Source organism: Eleutherodactylus coqui, chromosome 7 (genome assembly GCF_035609145.1).
Source record: "Eleutherodactylus coqui strain aEleCoq1 chromosome 7, aEleCoq1.hap1, whole genome shotgun sequence".
NCBI lineage: Eukaryota > Metazoa > Chordata > Amphibia > Anura > Eleutherodactylidae > Eleutherodactylus > Eleutherodactylus coqui.
In genome coordinates, this window is record NC_089843.1 from 199,147,719 (window position 1) to 199,167,834 (window position 20,116).

The following is a 20,116-nucleotide window of genomic DNA, read 5'->3' on the forward strand; positions in this document are numbered from 1 at the left end:
CCTTGGAAACTTTGAGGAGTCTACCCAGATGGTGAGCGGCAATGCTGCAATCATTTGCGTCACCATTCCTCTGCTATGCCTCTTGAGAAGTTCTCTGCAAAGCATAAAGGCAGACGCTTTGCGCTCGGAAACGGAGGCGGGGGAAGACAGTATGTCGCTGGATAGTCAGAGCACCCTCCTGTCTATCTCAGCGTGTTGAGGAGGAGGAGCATGAGGAGGATGAGGAGGAGGGGGAAGAGACAGCTTGGCCCACTGCTGAGGGTACCCATGCTGCTTGCCTGTCATCCTTTCAGCGTGTATGGCCGGAGGAGGAGAAGGAGGATCCTGAAAGTGATCTTCCTAGTGAGGACAGCCAAGTGTTGCGTACAGGTACCCTGGCACACATGGCTGACTTCATGTTAGGATGCCTTTCTTGTGACCCTCGCGTTACACGCATTCTGGCCACTACGGATTACTGGGTGTACACACTGCTCGACCCACGGTATAAGGAGAACCTTTCCACTCTCATTCCCGAAGAGGAAAGGGGTTCGAGAGTGATGCTATACCACAGGACCCTGGCGGACAAGCTGATGGTAAAATTCCCATCCGACAGCGCTAGTGGCAGAAGGCGCAGTTCCGAGGGCCAGGTAGCAGGGGAGGCGCGGAGATCAGGCAGCATGTACAGCACAGGCAGGGGAACACTCTCTAAGGCCTTTGACAGCTTTCTGGCTCCCCAGCAAGACTGTGTCACCGCTCCCCAGTCAAGGCTGAGTCGGCGGGAGCACTGTAAAAGGATGGTGAGGGATTACGTAGCCGATCGCACGACCGTCCTCGGTGACGCCTCTGCCCCCTACAACTACTGGGTGTCGAAGCTGGACACGTGGCCTGAACGCGCGCTGTATGCCCTGGAGGTGCTTGCTTGTCCTGCGGCTAGCGTCTTGTCAGAGAGGGTGTTTAGTGCGGCTGGGGGAATCATCACGGATAAGCGTACCCGCCTGTCAACCGACAGTGCCGACAGGCTTACACTCATCAAGATGAACAAAGCCTGGATTTCCCCAGACTTCTCTTCTCCACCAGCGGACAGCAGCGATACCTAAGCAATACGTAGGCTGCACCCGCGGATGGAAGCATCGTTCTCTATCACCATCAAAAATGGGGACCTTTTAGCTTCATCAATCTGTGTATAATATTCATCCTCCTCCTCCTGCTCCTCCTCCTGAAACCTGATGTAATCACGACGAACGGGCAATTTTTCTTAGGCCCACAAGGCTCAGTCATATAATTTTTGTAAACAATTTTTATACGTTTCAATGCTCATTAAAGCGTTGAAACTTGCACCTGAACCAATTTTTATTTTAACTGGGCTGCCTCCAGGCCTAGTTACAAATTTAGCCACATTAACCAAAGCGATTAATGGGTTTCACCTGCCCTCTTGGTTGGGCATGGGCAATTTTTCTGAGGTACATTAGTACTGTTGGTACACCAATTTTTTGGGGCCCTCGCCTACAGTGTAATCCAATTAATTTTTTGCCCACCTGCATTAAAGCTGACGTTACATCAGCTGTGCTGGGCACTGCAATGGGATATATTTATGTACCACCAGTGGGTTCCAGGGAGCCGCCCATGCTGTCGGTCCACACAGAGTTGTAACTGCATGTGTCCACTTCTAAAGAACCCCAGTCTGACTGGGGCATGCAGTGTGGGCCGAAGCCCACCTGCATTAAACATGACATTACCTCAGCTGTGATGGGCACTGCAATGGGATATATTTATGTACCACCGGTGTCTTCCTGGCACCCACCCATGCTTTCGGTCCACGCGGAGTTGTAACTGCATGTGTCCACTTCTAAAGAACCCCAGTCTGACTGGGGCATGCAGTGTGGGCCGAAGCCCACCTGCATTAAACCTGACGTTACCTTAGCTGTGATGGGCAATGCAATGAGATTTATTTATGTACAGCCGGTGGGTTCCAGGGAGCCACCCATGCTGTGGGTGCACACGGAATTCCCATTGCAGAGTTGTACCTGTCTGTGACTATTTATAAAAAACTGCGGTCTGACTGGGGCATGCAGACACCTTGACAGAATGAATAGTGTGTGGCACATAGGTTCCCCATTGCTATGCCCATGTGTGTAGCTCCTGATGGAGGTGGCACAGGATTATATTTCTCATTGCTTCTGTACAGCATTGTGGGCTATCGTCCTGCCCCTTTTAAAGAGGGTAGCTGCCTAGCCGTGCCAACCCTCTGCAGTGTGTGCCTGCGGTTCCTCCTCATGGCAGACGCACTTATAAATAGACATGAGGGTGGCGTGGCATGAGGGCAGCTGAAGGCTGTGCAGGGACACTTTGGTGTGTGCTGTGGACACTGGTTCGTGCAGGGGGCAGCATGTAACCCAGGAGAAGTGGCAGCGGAGTGTCATGCAGGCAGTGATTGTGCTTTGTTGGAGGTAGTGTGGTGCTTAGCTAAGGTAGGCATTGCTGATGAGGGCTTTTCAGAAGTAAAAATTGTTGGGAGGGGGGGCCCACTCTTGCCGCTATTGTGGCTTAATAGTGGGACCTAGGAACTTGAGATGCAGCCCAACATGTAGCCCCTCACCTGCCCTATCCGTTGCTGTGTCGTTCCCATCACTTTCTTGAATTGCCCAGATTTTCACAAATGGAAACCTTAGCGAGCATCGGCGATATACAAAAATGCTTGGGTCGCCCATTGATTCAATGGGGTGCGTTATTCGAAACGAACCCTCGAGCATGGCGAAATTTTGGTCCCGAGTAACGAGCACCCGAGCATTTTGGTGCTCGCTCATCTCTAATTATTAAACATTCTCCATATTTCTTTAGTTTTGCTCTCATTAAAATTACTTTTTTGAACATAAAAACCACTTTCTTTAAGATTTTTTATCATTAATTTGCTATTCATTAAAATCTGCGCACTTTTTCCGGTAAAATCATATAAAACCACAATTTTTTCTAAAATCTTATATTCTGGGGACAGGGTGATAATCTAAATAAATTTTTAGCTTAAGCCAATAGGGAACCCATTATGCGTTAATAGGGAATACAAAATATTCACCATATATCAAAGTATGTTGATGCCTCTTTTTGTCTAACAAACGTAATAAACTTTTTAATAAAGATGTATCAAGTTTCACGTATTTGTGTTTATTTTATCTCTCTCATGCGTTAGACTTATTAGATACAGTATGCGCAATCTAACATATCATTGTTATTTCTTTGGGTTCCTATTAGGATAAATGGATAGATTGTGCATCAAATAATGATGACCATCCAAGAAAGTATCAAATGCACTCAGTGTTGTATATAATGACATAGGCTAGGAAAGAAATGTATTCACAATGTAGGACAGATGTATTCGTCTGTAGATAAAGTCCAACTACTTATGAGCAGGATAACAATTGAAGTTGGTTGTTGGTTGTTACATTTATCCACACCACAAGATCTTCAATTTTTATTTAATGTGATAGGTGCTTCTATTCTTATTCTTTCTGTTGCCTCAACCACTTAGTGCAATATAGTATAAATGGTACCACCATTCTCTATACTTAATTTTGCATATGGCTATTCATATAAGGATCCCCCAAAAAATCCTTCTCATTGGGTATATTCAACCGAATTAATTATACAGCTAATAAGGCCGATAGTGTTGGCCAGCTGCACATCAGGCAGTGGAAGCAGCTATGTTGTCTGATTCACCACATTCTATCAGAGTATATAAACCTTTGTTCATAGTAAAGCATGTATATCTGCTGCAGTACTTTGTGTTGGTTTACTTATGCCTGGAAACACCTGTGAGGACTACTGCTTGTTAAATGCTGAGACCTGTGTGTCCATTTCCTCAATTACTACCTGCATGCTTTTAATTTATATCATAGCATGTGAATAAGCCCCTCCACTACTCTCCTAATACACCTCATTCAACCAAGTTAGTTATACAGCTAATAAGGCCGATAGTGTTGGCCAGCTGCACATCAGGCAGTGGAAGCAGCTATGTTGTAAGATGTTCCAATCTTCTCCATTGGAACAGTCACCATCCCTATTCCCTTAAAAAAGGGATACCAAAAGGGCAACTGATGAGGGTAAAACGGAACTGCTCCAATGTGCAAGAATACGAGAACCAAGCCAATAAGATGATGAGAAGATTCCTGAATAGGGGATATCCAACGGACGTAGTGGCTCAAGCTAGAGAAGCGGTAGGCGGAATGGAGAGAGATAAACTTCTCACCACAAAAAATAGGAATACTGATGAATCCCAGGCTTTGCGGATCATTGGGACGTTTGATGATTGCTCACAGCAAGTAAAGGGAGTAATTGAGAAATATTGGGACGTCCTCTTAAGGGTGCATTCACACGAACGTATATCGGCTCGGTTTTCACGCCGAGCCGATATACGTTGTCCTCGGGTGCAGAGTGGGGGAGGATGGAAGTGCCAGAAGCAGGAACTGAGGCTCCCGCCCCCTCTCTGCCTCCTCTCCGCCCCTCTGCACTATTTGCAATGAGAGGAGGCGGGACAGGGGCGGGGCTAAAGTCAGGGAATGAGCCTCTCCCCATTGCAAATAGTGCAGAGGGGCGGAGTGGAGGCAGAGAGGGGGCGGGAGCCTCAGTTCCTGCTTCTGGCTCTTCCATCCTCCCCCCCCCCTGCACCCGAGGACAACGTATATCGGCTCGGCGTGAAAACCGAGCCGATATACGTTGAATGCACCCTAAAAGACAAAGATCTGGCCCCATACTTACCCACGCGACCTCTAATCACGTATAGAAGAGGCAGAAACTTGCAAGATCGACTAACACATAGCCATTTTACGAGACAACCGATTGCATCATCTTGGTTACATGACAACCCTGTAAAAGGATGTTATCCATGTTCGAGTTGTAAGGCTTGTGGGTTTATAAAGAGAGGTACGGATTTTGTAAGCTCAGCTACAGGTGTCAACTATAAGATACGCGAGTTTATAAATTGCAAATCAAGTGGGGTAATCTACTTAGCTTCTTGCCCCTGTCCGTTGGATTATATCGGAAAGACGAGACAGCAGTTTAGACGTAGAATTTTATCGCATGTCGGTAACATTAACCGCAATGAACAGACAAGCTTGGCGGTCCATGTGCGTCATTTTCACAACAATGACCCCACTACAATCAAATTCCAGGGAATTGAGTTACTGAGAAGTGATGGTCGCCGTGGCGACCCTGACACGCGACTATTGCAGAAAGAAAGCGCGTGGATTTATCGCATGGATTCTTTATCACCGAAAGGCCTGAACGAACAGTTGTCCTTTCTACCATTTATTAAGAAATAACAAATGTAACAACATGGACGTTCAATAAGATGTAACAATACATGAGGTTTTAATCCTCATGTTTCTGATAAGTTGATACAAATAAAGTAAAAACATAGAAAGAAAAAATATGGACACTACAAGTTAACATGAAAGTGAGATGAGGCAGGATTAATCTGTTTTTTATCAAGTTGATTCTGTATTTATATAGGGAAACACACGAGAATATTTGGACAGACTTCTAAACAAATCAATCCCTCCCAGGAAATAATGGTATCATTTTATTGGACGTACAATGAGCATAGAAAATGAGTTGCATATATATAAGGGGATCGCCATGAACCAAGAGAAAGTGACATGGCCTATCTTAGTATGAATCCAAACTACGTGTACTAAATATGAACCATCATTATTAACATGGAATATACAGTGATTATTGGTCATATACACGATGAGTATGGTGACTTATAAACATTCATTGTCACAAATTGCACTGAAATGACTAATATGGAACATATAGTAATTATTGGTCATATATATGATGAATATGGTGACTTACAAATATTGAATGTCACAAATTGCATTAATGGGGTTGTCCCGCGAAAGCAAGTGGGGGTATACACTTCTGTATGGCCATATTAATGCACTTTGTAATGTACATTGTGCATTAAATATGAGCCATACAGAAGTTATTCACTTACCTGTTCTGTTGCTGGCGTCCTCGTCTCCATGGTGCCGTCTAATTTCAGCGTCTAATCGCCCGATTAGACGCGCTTGCGCAGTCCGGTCTTCTCCCTTCTGAATGGGTCCGCTCGTGCCGGAGAGCAGCTCCTCGTAGCTCCGCCCCGTCACGTGTGCCGATTCCAGCCAATCAGGAGGCTGGAATCGGCAATGGAACGCACAGAGCCCACGGTGCACCATGGGAGAAGACCTGCGGTCCACCGTGGGTGAAGATCCCGGCGGCCATCTTAGCAAGGTAAGTAAGAAGTCACCGGAGCGCGGGGATTTGGGTAAGTACTATCCGGTTTTTTTTTTTAAATACATGCATCGGGTTTGTCTTGCGCCGAACGGGGGGCCTATTGAAAAAAAAAAAAAAAACCTGTTTCGGCGCGGGACAACCCCTTTAACATAGCTAAGACAGTTATCGGGTATCTATATGCTATCTATGTAATTGTTTCACACTAAGTCATATACTCATCTCTTTGCATATTTGAACTATACTATATAATCACTGGTCTGTTTCACCTATAACATGGTTCTAATATACATGTTCAGCCAGTCTGGATTCATTTATAAACCTCCTGTCTATTTGCGCAGCCGCAGCACAGCTCTGTGATTTATTATCAGGATACAGGATTATGCACGGCTCATTGAAACCTCTATAGCTGTATGGCCCACTTGATACCGACCCCCAGATGCCGATTGGTGGGAATAACAAGGGAGGAGGAGACTCTGACATAAAAGGTCTGCATTGCACCAGGTCATACCATCTCTGCATGTTGCTCACTATGAGCTGTACTGATGCTTTGCATTGGGGATTAAGATACAAACCCCTGTTGGAATTTGATTAAAATCCTCCTGATGAACTGACTATAAACATTAGTAGTTAGGGAAACGCGTCAAGGTGTATTAGGAGAGTAGTGGAGGGGCTTATTGACATGCTATGATACAAGTCAAAAGCATGCAGCTAGCAATTGAGGAAATGGACACACAGGTCTCAGCATTTAACAAGCAGTAGTCCTCACAGGTGTTTCCAGGCATAAGTAAACCAACACAAAGTACTGCAGCAGATATACATGCTTTACTATGATAAAGGTTTATATACTCTGATAGAATGTGGTGAATCAGACAACATAGCCGCTTCCACTGCCTGATGTACAGCTGGCCAACACTATCGGCCTTATTAGCTGTATGATTAACTTGGTTGAATGAGGTGTATTAGGAGAGTAGTGGAGGGGCTTATTCACATGCTATGATAAATTAAAAGCATGCAGGTAGCAATTGAGGAAATGGACACACAGGTCTCAGCATTTAACAAGCAGTAGTCCTCACAGGTGTTTCCAGGCATAAGTAAACCAACACAAAGTACTGCAGCAGATATACATGCTTTACTATGAACAAAGGTTTATATACTCTGATAGAATGTGGTGAATCAGACAACATAGCTGCTTCCACTGCCTGTGCAGCTGGCCAACACTATCGGCCTTATTAGCTGTATAATTAATTTGGTTGAATATACCCAATGAGAAGGATTTTTTGGGGGATCCTTATATGAATACCCATATGCAAAATTAAGTATAGAGAATGGTGGTACCATTTATACTATATTGCACTAAGTGTTTGAGGCAACAGAAAGAATACGAATAGAAGCACCTATCACATTAAATAAAAATTGAAGATCTTGTGGTGTGGATAAATGTAACAACCAACTTCAATTGTTATCCTGCTCATAAGTAGTTGGACTTTATCTACAGACGAATACGTCTGTCCTACATTGTGAATACATTTCTTTCCTAGCCTATGTCATTATATACAACACTTTGAGTGCATTTGATACTTTCTTGGATGGTCATCATTATTTGATGCACAATCTATCCATTTATCCTAATAGGAACCCAGAAATAACAATGATATGTTAGATTGCGCATACTGTATCTAATAAGTCTAACGCATGAGAGAGATAAAATAAACACAAATACGTGAAACTTGATACATCTTTATTAAAAAGTTTATTACGTCTGTTAGACAAAAAGAGGCATCAACATACTTTGATATATGGTGAATATTTTGTATTCCCTATTAACGCATAATGGGTTCCCTATTGGCTTAAGCTAAAAATTTATTTAGATTATCACTGTGTTTGTGTAATGTGCCTAAGTCAATTTTATTATTTATCAATAAAAGTTAATTTTTAATCCTAACCTGTGAATAACTGATAGAAAATTTTGGGATACTTTTTTGCCACGGTGAAAGATATATTCTGGGGACAGGTTAAAAGAATAAGGTGAGTTTAAAATGGTTTTAAACCATCCGTGACGCCTCATAAAATAACCTGTGTTATAGCTTAAGAAATAAGACCATGTGTGGCTCTTAAAAAGTGCGCCCAGGCACATGCTAAAATACTTGGTGTATAAAAAGGCTTTAAAATCGGGAAAGTCTTTCCCACCCATTATTTTTGGTTTCATCACAATCTCGCGTTTAAGTTTCTCCATCTTGGAACTCCATAAAAAGGTAAAAGCAGCTTTAACGATTTTGTTAAAAACTCTCCCAGGACGGGGGAACACCAAACTTAAATATAATAAAATGGGTAAAATCACCATTTTGGTTATTAAAACTTTCCCCTCCATGGTCAGCTTTCTCATACCCCACATACAAAATTTCTTATTTATTTTTTGTGCCACCAAGTCCCAACTATTAAGACCTCTGTTGTCCACGTTGAAGGAGACACCTAAAATCTGCACCGAGTCAGACACAGGAATGGGGACATCTGACAATGGCAGGTCCCCGATGTTTAAAATACTACTTTTGTTAAAATTTACCTTAAAACCCGAGGCGCAGCAATAAAACTCCATCTGTCTCGCATCCTTCTGGATCGACGGGGTGCCGTCCATGTACCCCACTACTTTGGCATCGATTTCCCCCCCGCGCCGGGCAGGGGGATCCCACGGATCTGCTTGTCCCGTCTGAATGTACATAAAAGAGGCTCCAATGCGCATATAAAAAGTAGTGGGGACAAGGGACACCCCTGCTTCACCCCGGAGTTTAAAAGTACTTCCTGTGTTTTAAAACCATTTACTAAAATTCTACTCGTGCAATTATTGTAAAACGCTTTTAAAGACAAAAAACCTTCCGGTATACCCATTCTCTCTAAAACCTTAAAAAGATAAAAATGTGACACCCGGTCAAAGGCTTTCTCGAAATCTATTGTTAAAATTGCCATTTGACATTTTCTTGCCTTGGTGTCACTTATTCAGTCTTTTATGAGGTTAAGATTCTCCCATATGGCCCTCCCGGGCACCCCACAGACCTGGTTGGGGTGTAAAATTTTGCTTATCACGGTCTTTAATCTATTTGCACATATCTTAGCCATTATTTTGTAGTGGCTGTTCAGAAGGGTGATCGGTCTCCAGTTCTTAATGTCAGTCTTGTCTCCTTTTTTGTATAGGAGACACACGTCACCCTTCTTCCAGGACCCCGGGAGGGCTTTAGACTTAAAAACTTCCGTAAAAAGGGACAAGAGGTCATTCTTAAAAATACCAAAAAAGGTGACATAAAACTCTATGGGTATACCATCGGGCCCAGGCACCTTACCTGGTTTAAAACTTTTGATAGTGTCTAAAATCTCCTGTTCTGTGATGTCCTGTAGTAAAATTTCACAAGAACCAGGATCTAAAACGTCAGTGATCTCCTTCAACGAGTCATTCATAAAATCAATGTCAACAGTTTTTGTATTAAAAAGATCCGCATAAAACTCATACACTTTCTTTAAAATACCCTGTATGTCCTTGGTGCCATCGAGATCATCGAGGACTGTCCGCTTGTCATGGATTTTCTTGAAGAAGTACCTGGAGCAGGTCTCGTTCTCCTCCAGATGTTTTACTTTTGAACGGAAAATAATCTCCTTCCCTCTCTGCTCCAGGCACCGGGCGATCTCTTTCTTCACCTCGATGATCTCGTGGTCCACCTCTATATCACGTTCACGGAACTTATACAGGGTTTGCAGACGAGTGTTCAGATTTGAATAAAATGTGCGTTTCTCTCTGGCCTTGGTGATCCCAACCTTGATGAAGAATGTTTTAATTTTTTGTTTCATCTTCTCCCACCATATGCTGGTGGGAGTGTTGGGATCTTTCACTCGTCTGCAGTTTCTATAAAACGTGATAAAATCAGATAAAACCTGCGGATCTTCTAAAAGTGACACGTTAAACTTCCAGGCCTTTTTGACCAGTTTTTCTTTTTAAAACTGTCAACTTTAAAATATAAAAGCTTGTGATCCGAGAAAACATTGGTAAAAGAATTGCATCTAAAAGGCAGTACTTGGTAAGAGCAGAACATAAAATCAATCCTGGAGCTGCAGATCTTGTTGCTCCAGGTGACGCCGGCTTCCTCTGATGCGTTGGGGTTGCATGTTTTAAAAGCATCAGTGATGCTTTTATCATAGGTTTTCATGAGGTTTTATCATAGTTTCTGCTCACTGAACTGGAAAGCCGGCATTCCCCCTTTAAAATACAATTAAAATCCCCCGCTAAAATAAGAGGATCAGAATCGTTTAAAAACAGGGGTAAAATCTCTAGCATTTTCGCTCTTTCATTCTTATCTGCTGACCCATAAAAATTTAAAAACTGCCACTTAATAGCATTAATAAACGCTTTGACCAATAGAACTGTGCCTGGTAAAATTTCAGTAATATCAATTAAAACGTTCCCTTTAAAAAGAATGGCGACCCCCGCCGATCTGGTCTCGTTAGAGCTGGACCAGACCGACGGTCCATGTACCCATTCATCTTGGTATTTTTTGTAGTTTGCTCTATGCGGGATCCCGCACTCCTGCAGGAAAAAGACGGAGACAGCAAAAATGGTCAGATAGTTGAAGAGGGCGACCCTCCTCACGTGGCTCTCGATGTTTCTGACGTTAAATCTGAGTCCCGACAGAGCAGCCATTGGAGACTAGGATATAACGCGGGTCTTCTCTTTAGAAGTTTCCAGGCAAGCCAAAGGCCTCGCTGGCACTCTCACACCCCCCCGCATCCGAATCTATCGTGAACGGTGATGCTGGAGAGGAACCTACTTCACTCAGTGGACCCCCAACGGTGCCCGAGAGAGGGATCTGCGTGAGGTCCCATATTGATTCGATGACTTCCGGAATCTCCATGGGGGCTAGCGGGCCAGCTCCCATGTCCTTCTCTGTCCCCTCTGCCGGGGTGGGTACTCGGCTCATTTTCATCTCTGCCCCCTCGGAGGTGGCACCCCGTGCCCCCTCCTGGCCAGGAGGGGGCGGGGCATTCTGAGATGGCACCGCAGGGGGTACTTTCACCGGGTCCTCCGACTTCGTCGGGATCTCCAGTGTTCCCCCCTGCACCACCTCCGAGTATAGCTTACCACCTGAGCCTTTCCACCTTTTTTGAACTGCCGCCGTGCCCCTAGGGTCCTCCGCCTCAGGCACCGCTTGGGCGGGCATCGTGGGAGGGCCTGGACCGGCTTCCTCGGCTCTACTACCTCGACCGGTTCCCCGGGCGGGAGAGCCTGTCCGCCGATCACTCACCCTCCACTTGATGCTCCGCTGCTCCTTGCCTTCGTTTTGGGGGGGTCCACTTGAAACCTCCATCTCCTCAGGTTCCTATCCCTGGGGGGGGGGGGGGGTTCTGGTCAGCTGGCTGCCCAGGCTGCTCTTTGGGTCCGGGTCGCCCTTGCTGCTCCGTCCTCTGTGCTCTGTGGGGGCAAAACGTGTAGAGGTGACCAACACTGCCGCAAAAATATCACCCTTTTCCTTTCTGACACTGACTCGTCTCATGATCCGTGCCCCCACAATTCTTACAGGTACTCGCACAGAACTAACTGCATCATTTTTATTTTATTCAATATAGGTTTTATTGGTTTCATGGAAGGGGGGGGGGGGGGGAACTTTTGCCTTATCTCAAAGCAATGGAAAAAAAACTTTGACAATGAAACTTAATAAATTTTGAGTTGAACTATATCATGTTTGTCTGTGATATTTTATAAGGTCTACAAACAGGGGAATGAGGGGAGGGTAAGGGGGGGAGTGGTAAGGGAGGGTAGGTATGACACGGGAGAAAGAGAAAGTAAAACTAAAAGGGGGGGGGGGGGCTCCGGGATTGTTGTTTCTCTTTACGATTGTGGTTTAAACGTGTTACTCACATGTCCCTGTCTGTAACCACCTAGTAAATAGGGGTGAGCTCCAGGCATCTATCCATATCGCCCAGATGTGATACAATTTATCATAGCCTGACGGCTCATCTCGAAGCCTCATTCTCTCCATACGCTCTATTTCGTGGATCATTGTTATTTTTAGCGGAGTGCCTTTTTAATGCAGCACAAGGGGAAGACAGCGGCCTACCAAAATCTAGTTGGCTGCTGCTGTGGCTTTCTTTTTTTTTTCCTTTAAAAAAAAAGGTAGGTTCCGTTCCTCCATGGTGAGGAATAGGCAGGGAGGTTCCGTTTTTGCCAGCTGGGGAATGCTTATAGGCAAGGCCTTATCCCTGGTGGTGCATGTAACGTTCGACCACGTTTCAGACATGCAGCAGCAGCGGCGGTGGCAGCAGCAGCAGCATTCAGTCAGTCAGTGGCTGACAAACGAGCTCCATGCAAGTTTACATTAAACAGACACATTTCTTTCTTTACTGTATTGACTGCGGTCTGTAATCGAGCGGTTGAACTGTTTCTGTGTCCATGCATTGAATAAAGCAATACATCCTTGTAAAGTAGACGTCCGTTCGTTGGAGTTCTTTGCTCCCCGAGTGTTGCTCCATCTCTAAGCGTTGGCCTGGATCTTCATGGACGAATACTGCCCATCCCACGTGGAGCGTGTATCTCAGCCCGCGTGGAGTGCTGCAGTCCAATGAGGTATTCCGTGCTACATAGCAAGCCTTGGGCCTGTGTGATTAGGGGTCCGCTGCTGTCTGTCCACTCTGAAGCGCGCATCCGGGGCCGGCCGGGCAGCCGCTTTTCGACTCCAAGCGACTGCAGGTCACTCAAACAGGCTGGTTGGAATGGCCTAGCATTACCCTGATCCGGAGGTGTAACTTGAAGCTGCTGCGGGGCCCCAGTACAAAGTCTCGAACTGAGCCCCTAAACTATAAAGCTTCATTGATGGCATTGGTTTACAATGTGGGGAAGAGAGACTTTATGGGCCCCCTGGGGCTCCGGGCCCCAGGTGCGACCGCACCCCCTGCACATACACCCATGACCCGAATACGTGGAGCATACAGAGGCAGGCTGCCAGGATGCGCGGTGCCTGACCGATGTTTCCAACTTGGCTATTAGCGTAGTGGTAGGTACGAACTATAGAGTGCCGCTGGCATATGAACTGGTGTGTGTGTGTTGTTTTGCTTCCAGTTGTACCTGTGCTGTGCACACTCTGGCAGACGCAGCTGCTCAGTGGATACAATGTTGCGAGCTCCACGGCAGCAGACGGGCTGAGTGTCAATCAAAGTGCTTGGGTAGCAGCAGCCACAGCTGCGCTGCACCTCTTGCTCGTCGTTTCTGTTTTTGAATACTGAAATAAGAAAGGGGGTGCACCGGTCCTGGAGGTACTGCAATACCAGGTCAATGCGCGGAGTGGACAGAGCAAGCTCTTTTTCCAGCTCCCTGTTCTAAAAATCCATTTAATATATGGTCCCCAGATAGGGGACGTATCAGATATTAAACTGATAAGAACAAATTTTTTTACGTTTACATTTATTGAACTTAGTCATAAAAAAACAAGCATAAATAGACATTTCTCAAACCAACATATTCCACAAATGAAAATTCCACTTACTAAGAGCTTTGCTTTTCCCTAGGATCTTCTTATCAAGCAGATAATATACATGCAATTCACTTATCGCCATTTTAAGACAGTCTTTCCCACTTATGTAGTCTCTTTTAAACAGCAAGATGTTTCTTACTTTCCATAAGGCGTTCTTGACACAGTTTAAGGTGCACCATAAGACTCTTTCTTTTTCTTTAGTAAGATTTGGTAAAAGTCCGTAAAAAACAACTTCATGATTCAGAAAATCAAGGCCAGCTAAAAACTTTAAAAATTGGCTGCATTCTCTCAAAACCTCTTGAGCAAAGTGACAGTTCCACATGACATGTAAAGTAGTCTCATCATCACCGCAATGCTGCCTAGGACACGTTGAGGTGTTGCTAAATCTTCTCCGGTGTTGGAAGTCTCTCGTAGGCAGGCACTCATGTATGGTCATCCAAGCAATGTCCTTGTGCTCATTTGTCAGGTACGGTGCATGTACTCTCTTCCAGATAGAAGCGCATCTGTTGTAGGAGAAATTCAATATAGGAGTCATGGTTTTCGCCTTCTTGACCTCTAGCAGCAGCTTTTTAGCATCTTTTAGATTTCCCATCTCAAAAGGAATCCAGGTTGTATAGTCTTATAATTTTCTCCAGGATGACATATTGCTTGGGGGAAAAAATTAGGACTGGAGCGGTCAAAGAAAAAGACACCCACTTGCGCTTTCTGAAAATGTGCCCAGCAGCATATCTCAGAAAATAGGACCAGGTATTCTCCAGGAAGATGGTTCTGAGACAGAGGCTGAAAAATTTAGAATATAGAAATAGCTTGACATTGGGCACATTTTTACCTCCAAGATGGTGAGATTTATGCATGGTTTGCCTGTTAAGCTTCTCATACTTGGAGCTCCATATGAACTGGAACAGAATTCTCTGCAATCTTTTAACCGTGATGTCATTGGGGGGGAACACACAACTTAAGTACAGCATCATTGGAAGCAGGAGGGCTTTGATGATAAGGATCTTACCTTCCAAGGTGAGTCTTCTGAGTCTTCAGAAATCAAGCTTCCTCTCCAGTTTTCCTTTTACAGCTTCCCAACTCTGAGTTCCCTCATTCTGCTTGTCAAAGGTTACTCCTAGAATCTTTATTGCATCGGACTGCATTTTGAGGTTTGGGATTGTCACTTCTGACCAGTTCCCGATAGTGAAGCAGCTGCTTTTGTTCAGGTTTAGCTTAGAGGCCGAAGCCTCACAAAAGAACTCTGTCAATCTTATTGCCCTTCTTAGTGCTGCAGGTGAGGTACAAAAGATGGATATGTCGTCCATGTAGCCTAGGACCTTCACTTCTCTGCCTTGGCCACCGGGGATAGGGACGCCTCTCACGACTTTGTCTTTCCTGAGCATTGACAACAAGGGTTCTATTGCACAGATAAACAATATTGGCGACAGAGTACAGCCTTGTTTTACTCCTGAGTGCAGGAAAATTTCTTTAGTCAGAGAACCATTTATTGAAATTTTACTAAAAGAGTCTTTGTATAAAACTGCAATTTGCCTAATAAAATCTTCTGGAAAGTGCATTTTTCTTAAAACAGACCATAAAAACTTGTGGGATACACGATCAAAGGCTTTTTGGAAGTCAAGAGATAAAATTGCCAGATTCTGCTGTCTTTCTTGCTGATACCAGATTATGTCCCGGATGGTGTTGAGATGTTCTTGCACTCCTCTTCCAGGGACACCGCATACTTGATCAGCATTTATCACTTTTTTTAAAACTCCTTTAAAACGGTTCACCAGGGTTTTGGACATTATTTTGTAGTCTACATTTAGCAATGTGATGGGCCTCCAGTTTTCCAGGTGAGACCTATCCCCCTTCTTAAAAATCATGGAAACAAGTCCGCTCCTCCAAGAAAGAGGTAAAACATCACACTTAAAAGCTTCTTTAAAAACTACAAGCAGATCCACACTTAAAATGTCCCAAAACGTTATGTAAAACTCCACGGGGAGGCCATCCCCTCCAGGGGTTTTGCCGTAGAAGAGGCTTTTGGTAGCAGCATCCAGTTCTTGTAAGGTGACTTCAGTACATAGCAGCTCTTGATCAGATCTCTCTAGTTGGCAATCTAAAGTGTTTAGTGCATCTTCAGCAAAGGACCAATTCATCGGCTTGTCACTAAAGAGCTCTTGATAGAACTCATGGGCTTTAGCCAGGATGCCATCTGATGAGGTTTCGCCTTCAAGTTCTTTAATTAACTCCTTTGACGCCACAACTTTTTAAAAGAAGACTCTGGAACATTTTTCATCATTCTCCAGGACTTTAACTTTGGAGTTGTAGATCAGCTCTTTGCCCTTAGAGAGTATCTCTTTAGCGATTTCCTTCTTTGTACTTGCAATGATGTCTTCCATGTCTACTCCATGCTCTGAGTTTAAAGCAAGTCTGAAGCTTAGTGCTGAGCCTCCTGTGCCAGCTGGCTCTCTTCCTTGCTCTGGCGATACTGGCCTTGACAAAAAATTATTTTATTTTAGTTTTACTGTGTTCCCACCAGTCAAGCAGAGAAGCATGGTTGTTTTGCTGGTTTTTTAGCTTTTTGTAGAAGGCAACAAATTCTGTTCTTGTGTCTGGGTCCTGTAGTAGTGCTGTATTGAGCCTCCAAACACCTCGAGCTCTATGGAGACTGGGCAACTCCACTTGCGCAAGAAGCAGCTTGTGGTAAGAAAAAATGTTGTCGGCATAATCCATTGACTTGGTGATCACTTGCTCTGTTATAAAGAAAAAGTCAATTCTGGATTTGGAGGTTGTGCTTTCCCAAGTGTATCCTGGGTCAGCTGCGTGTAGTTCATGCCAGACATCTTTCAGTCTAAAGTCCGTCAACAAGTCTTTTAGTTTTTCAGTTTTATCTTTGCGTGGCGCATCCGATCCGCATCTCTTCTCACCAGGCAAGATGCAATTAAAGTCGCCACCAACTATTAGCGGGGAAGAGCCGGGTAGATAATACTGCAGGTCTTGAAGAAGCTGAGATCTTTCTTCTTTCACTGGAGAGGCGTAAATATTCAGTAGCCTAAAGTCTGCTCCCCCAAGGCTGGCATTTATAAGGACAGCTCGCCCAGGCACGATGTGTATAAAAGATGTTACTTTGAAGTCATGGGACTTGAACAAGACTCCGACGCCTGTTGACTTGCATTCGTTATCTCCAGACCACACGGAGGGACCTAGAGTCCAGCTCTCTCTCAGTTCAGCATGGTTCATATCAAAGTCAATGCCACATTCCTGCAACAAAATTATATCACAGTTCACTGTTGATAAATAAGAAAATAAAGCAGCCCTTCTTGCAGGACTCTTTAAACTCCTCACATTCAGCGAGGCAATTCGGATGTTGCTGGCCATTAGACGATGGTTTAGGTGCTGCTATCTGAGTCGGACATTATCCCAACCGTACTCAGGCTTGAAATGTTGCCAGATGGGTCCGAGAACTCTATATTAATAGGGTCCGAAGGGGGTGGATCAGGAGGCAGCTGCAGCCTAGATGGGACTGGTTTGTAGGTTTGAGTACTAGAAGGAAGTTCAGATGTCTCAGTTGCGGGTTGCATGGTAGTCAGTTTTAGGGGCATTTTTTTAACTTTTGCACAACCTCCCTCCGCTTTTCCTGTTTTCCTCTTCCTCTGTATCTCAAAGTCCATCTCCTCACTTTCTGAGGTCCCACTAGTAGGACCTTTAGCCGCCGTCGAGGAGTCCTCCCCCACCAGGCCCTCTGGAGTCTCTGAGCAAACCACAGGCATTATGCGGTTGTCGGGTGAGTCGGCGGGTTGCTCTTTAGGCGGGTCAGCAGGCTGCTCTTTAGGCGGGTCAGCAGGCCGCTCTTTAGGCGGGTCAGCAGGCCGCTCTTTAGGCGGGTCAGCAGGCCGCTCTTTTGGCGGGTCAGCAGGCCGCTCTTTTGGCGGGTCAGCAGGCCGCTCTTTTGGCGGGTCAGCAGGCCGCTCTTTTGGCGGGTCAGCAGGCGGCTCTTTTGGCGGGTCAGCAGGCGGCTCTTTTGGCGGGTCAGCAGGCCGCTCTTTTGGCGGGTCAGCAGGCCGCTCTTTTGGCGGGTCAGCAGGCCGCTCTTTTGGCGGGTCAGCAGGCTGCTCTTTGGGTGGAGGCCTGACTGGTGGCCTCTGCTCCCCTGATGTACTGGCAAGGACCGGCTGCCTCCTGAGCGAGTCAGCATATGACCTAGGGGTCTTTTTTAATGGGCAGTCTTTGAAAGGATGGCCAGGCAGATTGCAAATATTGCACACAATTTCATTGGGGCAAGCTGCAGTTGCATGCCCCTTCTTGTAGCATTTTTTGCATATAGCCACTTCCTCCTTGCAACTATCATGAGTGTGGCCAAACTCATTACACTTGCGGCAGAAAAGGGGCATCTCAGGATAGAACAAACGCCCTCGATCTCTGCCAATGGAAAAACTGGATGGAGGGTGATTCAGTCCACCAATTCCCTCCGAATTGCGCTGAAATTTCACAAAAAATTTGTATTTACCAGTCCAGAGTCTCTCAGCATTCAGAACCTTATGGAAAAACCGGACCTCCGAACAATAATTCCATAGGAAGCGGGAGATGTCCTCTAAGTCCACGTGGGGATTGTTCATGTGGACAACCAGCGGTTTCTCACCTCCAGGATACAGAACAATGAAGGTCAGTCCTTTTAAGGTCTCCTTCATGCAGACTTGCTTTGATGTAGTGGAAGCAGCTCTGGCAGGCAGATTCAGAGTCCAAGGTGAGGATAAATCGACCAAGAGAATCTTGTAAAGCCAGGATGTCATCTCTCTTCACCTTCAGGATCTCCAGCAGGACTCTTCTCACCAGGAAACTCAGGGAGACTTTCTCACGAACCTCTTCAGCGACGTCGATTTTGAAGGAATTCTTAATGCGCAGGTCACCAGGCTCAGCAAAGCGCACTGAAGCCGTCATGCTCACTGCCATTTCAGTAGGGTATTGTCGATCGCCTTCCCAGGAATCTTTGCAGGACCTCCCCCTATAGCAGCAAGAGGCTTAAGACGAATAAATCCGTCGATGCCTCAGGGCCGAGGGTACGACAAGCTCAGAACTTCCAGCACAGACACTTGGTCTTAGCCAAAAGGCCGAGAAGCGATAACCCGAAACAGGTTTCGCCTGCAGCCCGGCCCGCCCAACTCCACTTCCAAGGCTTGAGGCAACACGCTTAGCCAGCACTCCGGGCGCACCCACAATGCACCCAGGGAGCTGGAAGAGTTTTAAATAGCCCCGCCCCATGCCTTCTCAACCACGCCCCCCCCCCTCAACCACGCCCCCCCCCAGTCCTTCCTCTTGCACCATGCTCACGCATCCTAGGCTGGCAGAGCCTGCTGCAGGACTCGTCACCTCCCTACACAGGATGGTTAAGCCGGCAATGACACTAGAAGCAAGTACTAGTTTGTCTCTGAAGGTGCGTCGGCCGGTCGGTTGGAGGGATCTCTTCGGCTGGCTGCATTTCGAGTGGGGACGGATAGAAACTTTTTACCTAAAATGAGGGAAATTGGCTTCGGCCCCATAGGGCTTTATTGCCTTCCCCTGGGCCGGCCGGCATTAGTAGACCCTAGTAAGGAGAATGATAGAGCGGCATGGTCATCCGAAGAACTTAAAAACATACAGCAGGCCTTTTTTTCCGCCATACATACATACATACATAACTACAGATTTTATATTTTTTTTACATTGTTTATATATATATATATATATATATATATATATATATATATATATATATATAAACAATCTTAAATCTATATCTACAAAATCTATAATTCAGAAATAATTAGAGATGAGCGAACGTACTCGTCCGAGCCTGATACTCGTTCGAGTATTAGCGTGTTCGAGATGCTCGTTACTAGAGGCGAGCCCCAGGCAATGTTCGAGTTACTTTCACTTTCATCTCTGAGACGTTAGCGCGCTTTTCTGGCCAATAGAAAGACAGGGAAGACATTACAACTTCCTCCTGTGATGTTCCAGCCCTATACCACCCCCCTGCAGTGAGTGGCTGGCGAGATCAGGTGTCACCCGAGTATATAAATCGGCCCCTCCCGCGGCTCGCCACAGATGCATTCTGACATAGCTCAGGGAAAGTGCTGCTGATGCTGGAGCTGCTATAGGGAGAGTGTTAGGAGTGATTTTAGGCTTCAAGAACCCCAACGGTCCTTCTTAGGGCCACATCTGACCGTGTGCCTGCTTTTTGAAGTGTTGCACTTTTTTTTTCTTTTTGTATATCGGCCGTGCAGAGCATTGCGTCCTCAGTCTGCAGTAATTTTACATAGTATAGGGCAAGTAGTGGTGAGGCAGGGACAGTGAAAAAGCTGAAAGAGATATACTGTCTATATAGGCCGTGGGCTTTTCCTAAAAAA

General features: G+C 45.5%; 1 pseudogene; it reads right to left on the bottom strand.

The window, feature by feature from the left end:
- Positions 1-13,514: 13,514 nt before the first annotated feature.
- Positions 13,515-13,719, bottom strand: LOC136574125 (U2 spliceosomal RNA; annotated as a pseudogene).
- Between the last annotated feature and the right edge of the window lie 6,397 nt (positions 13,720-20,116).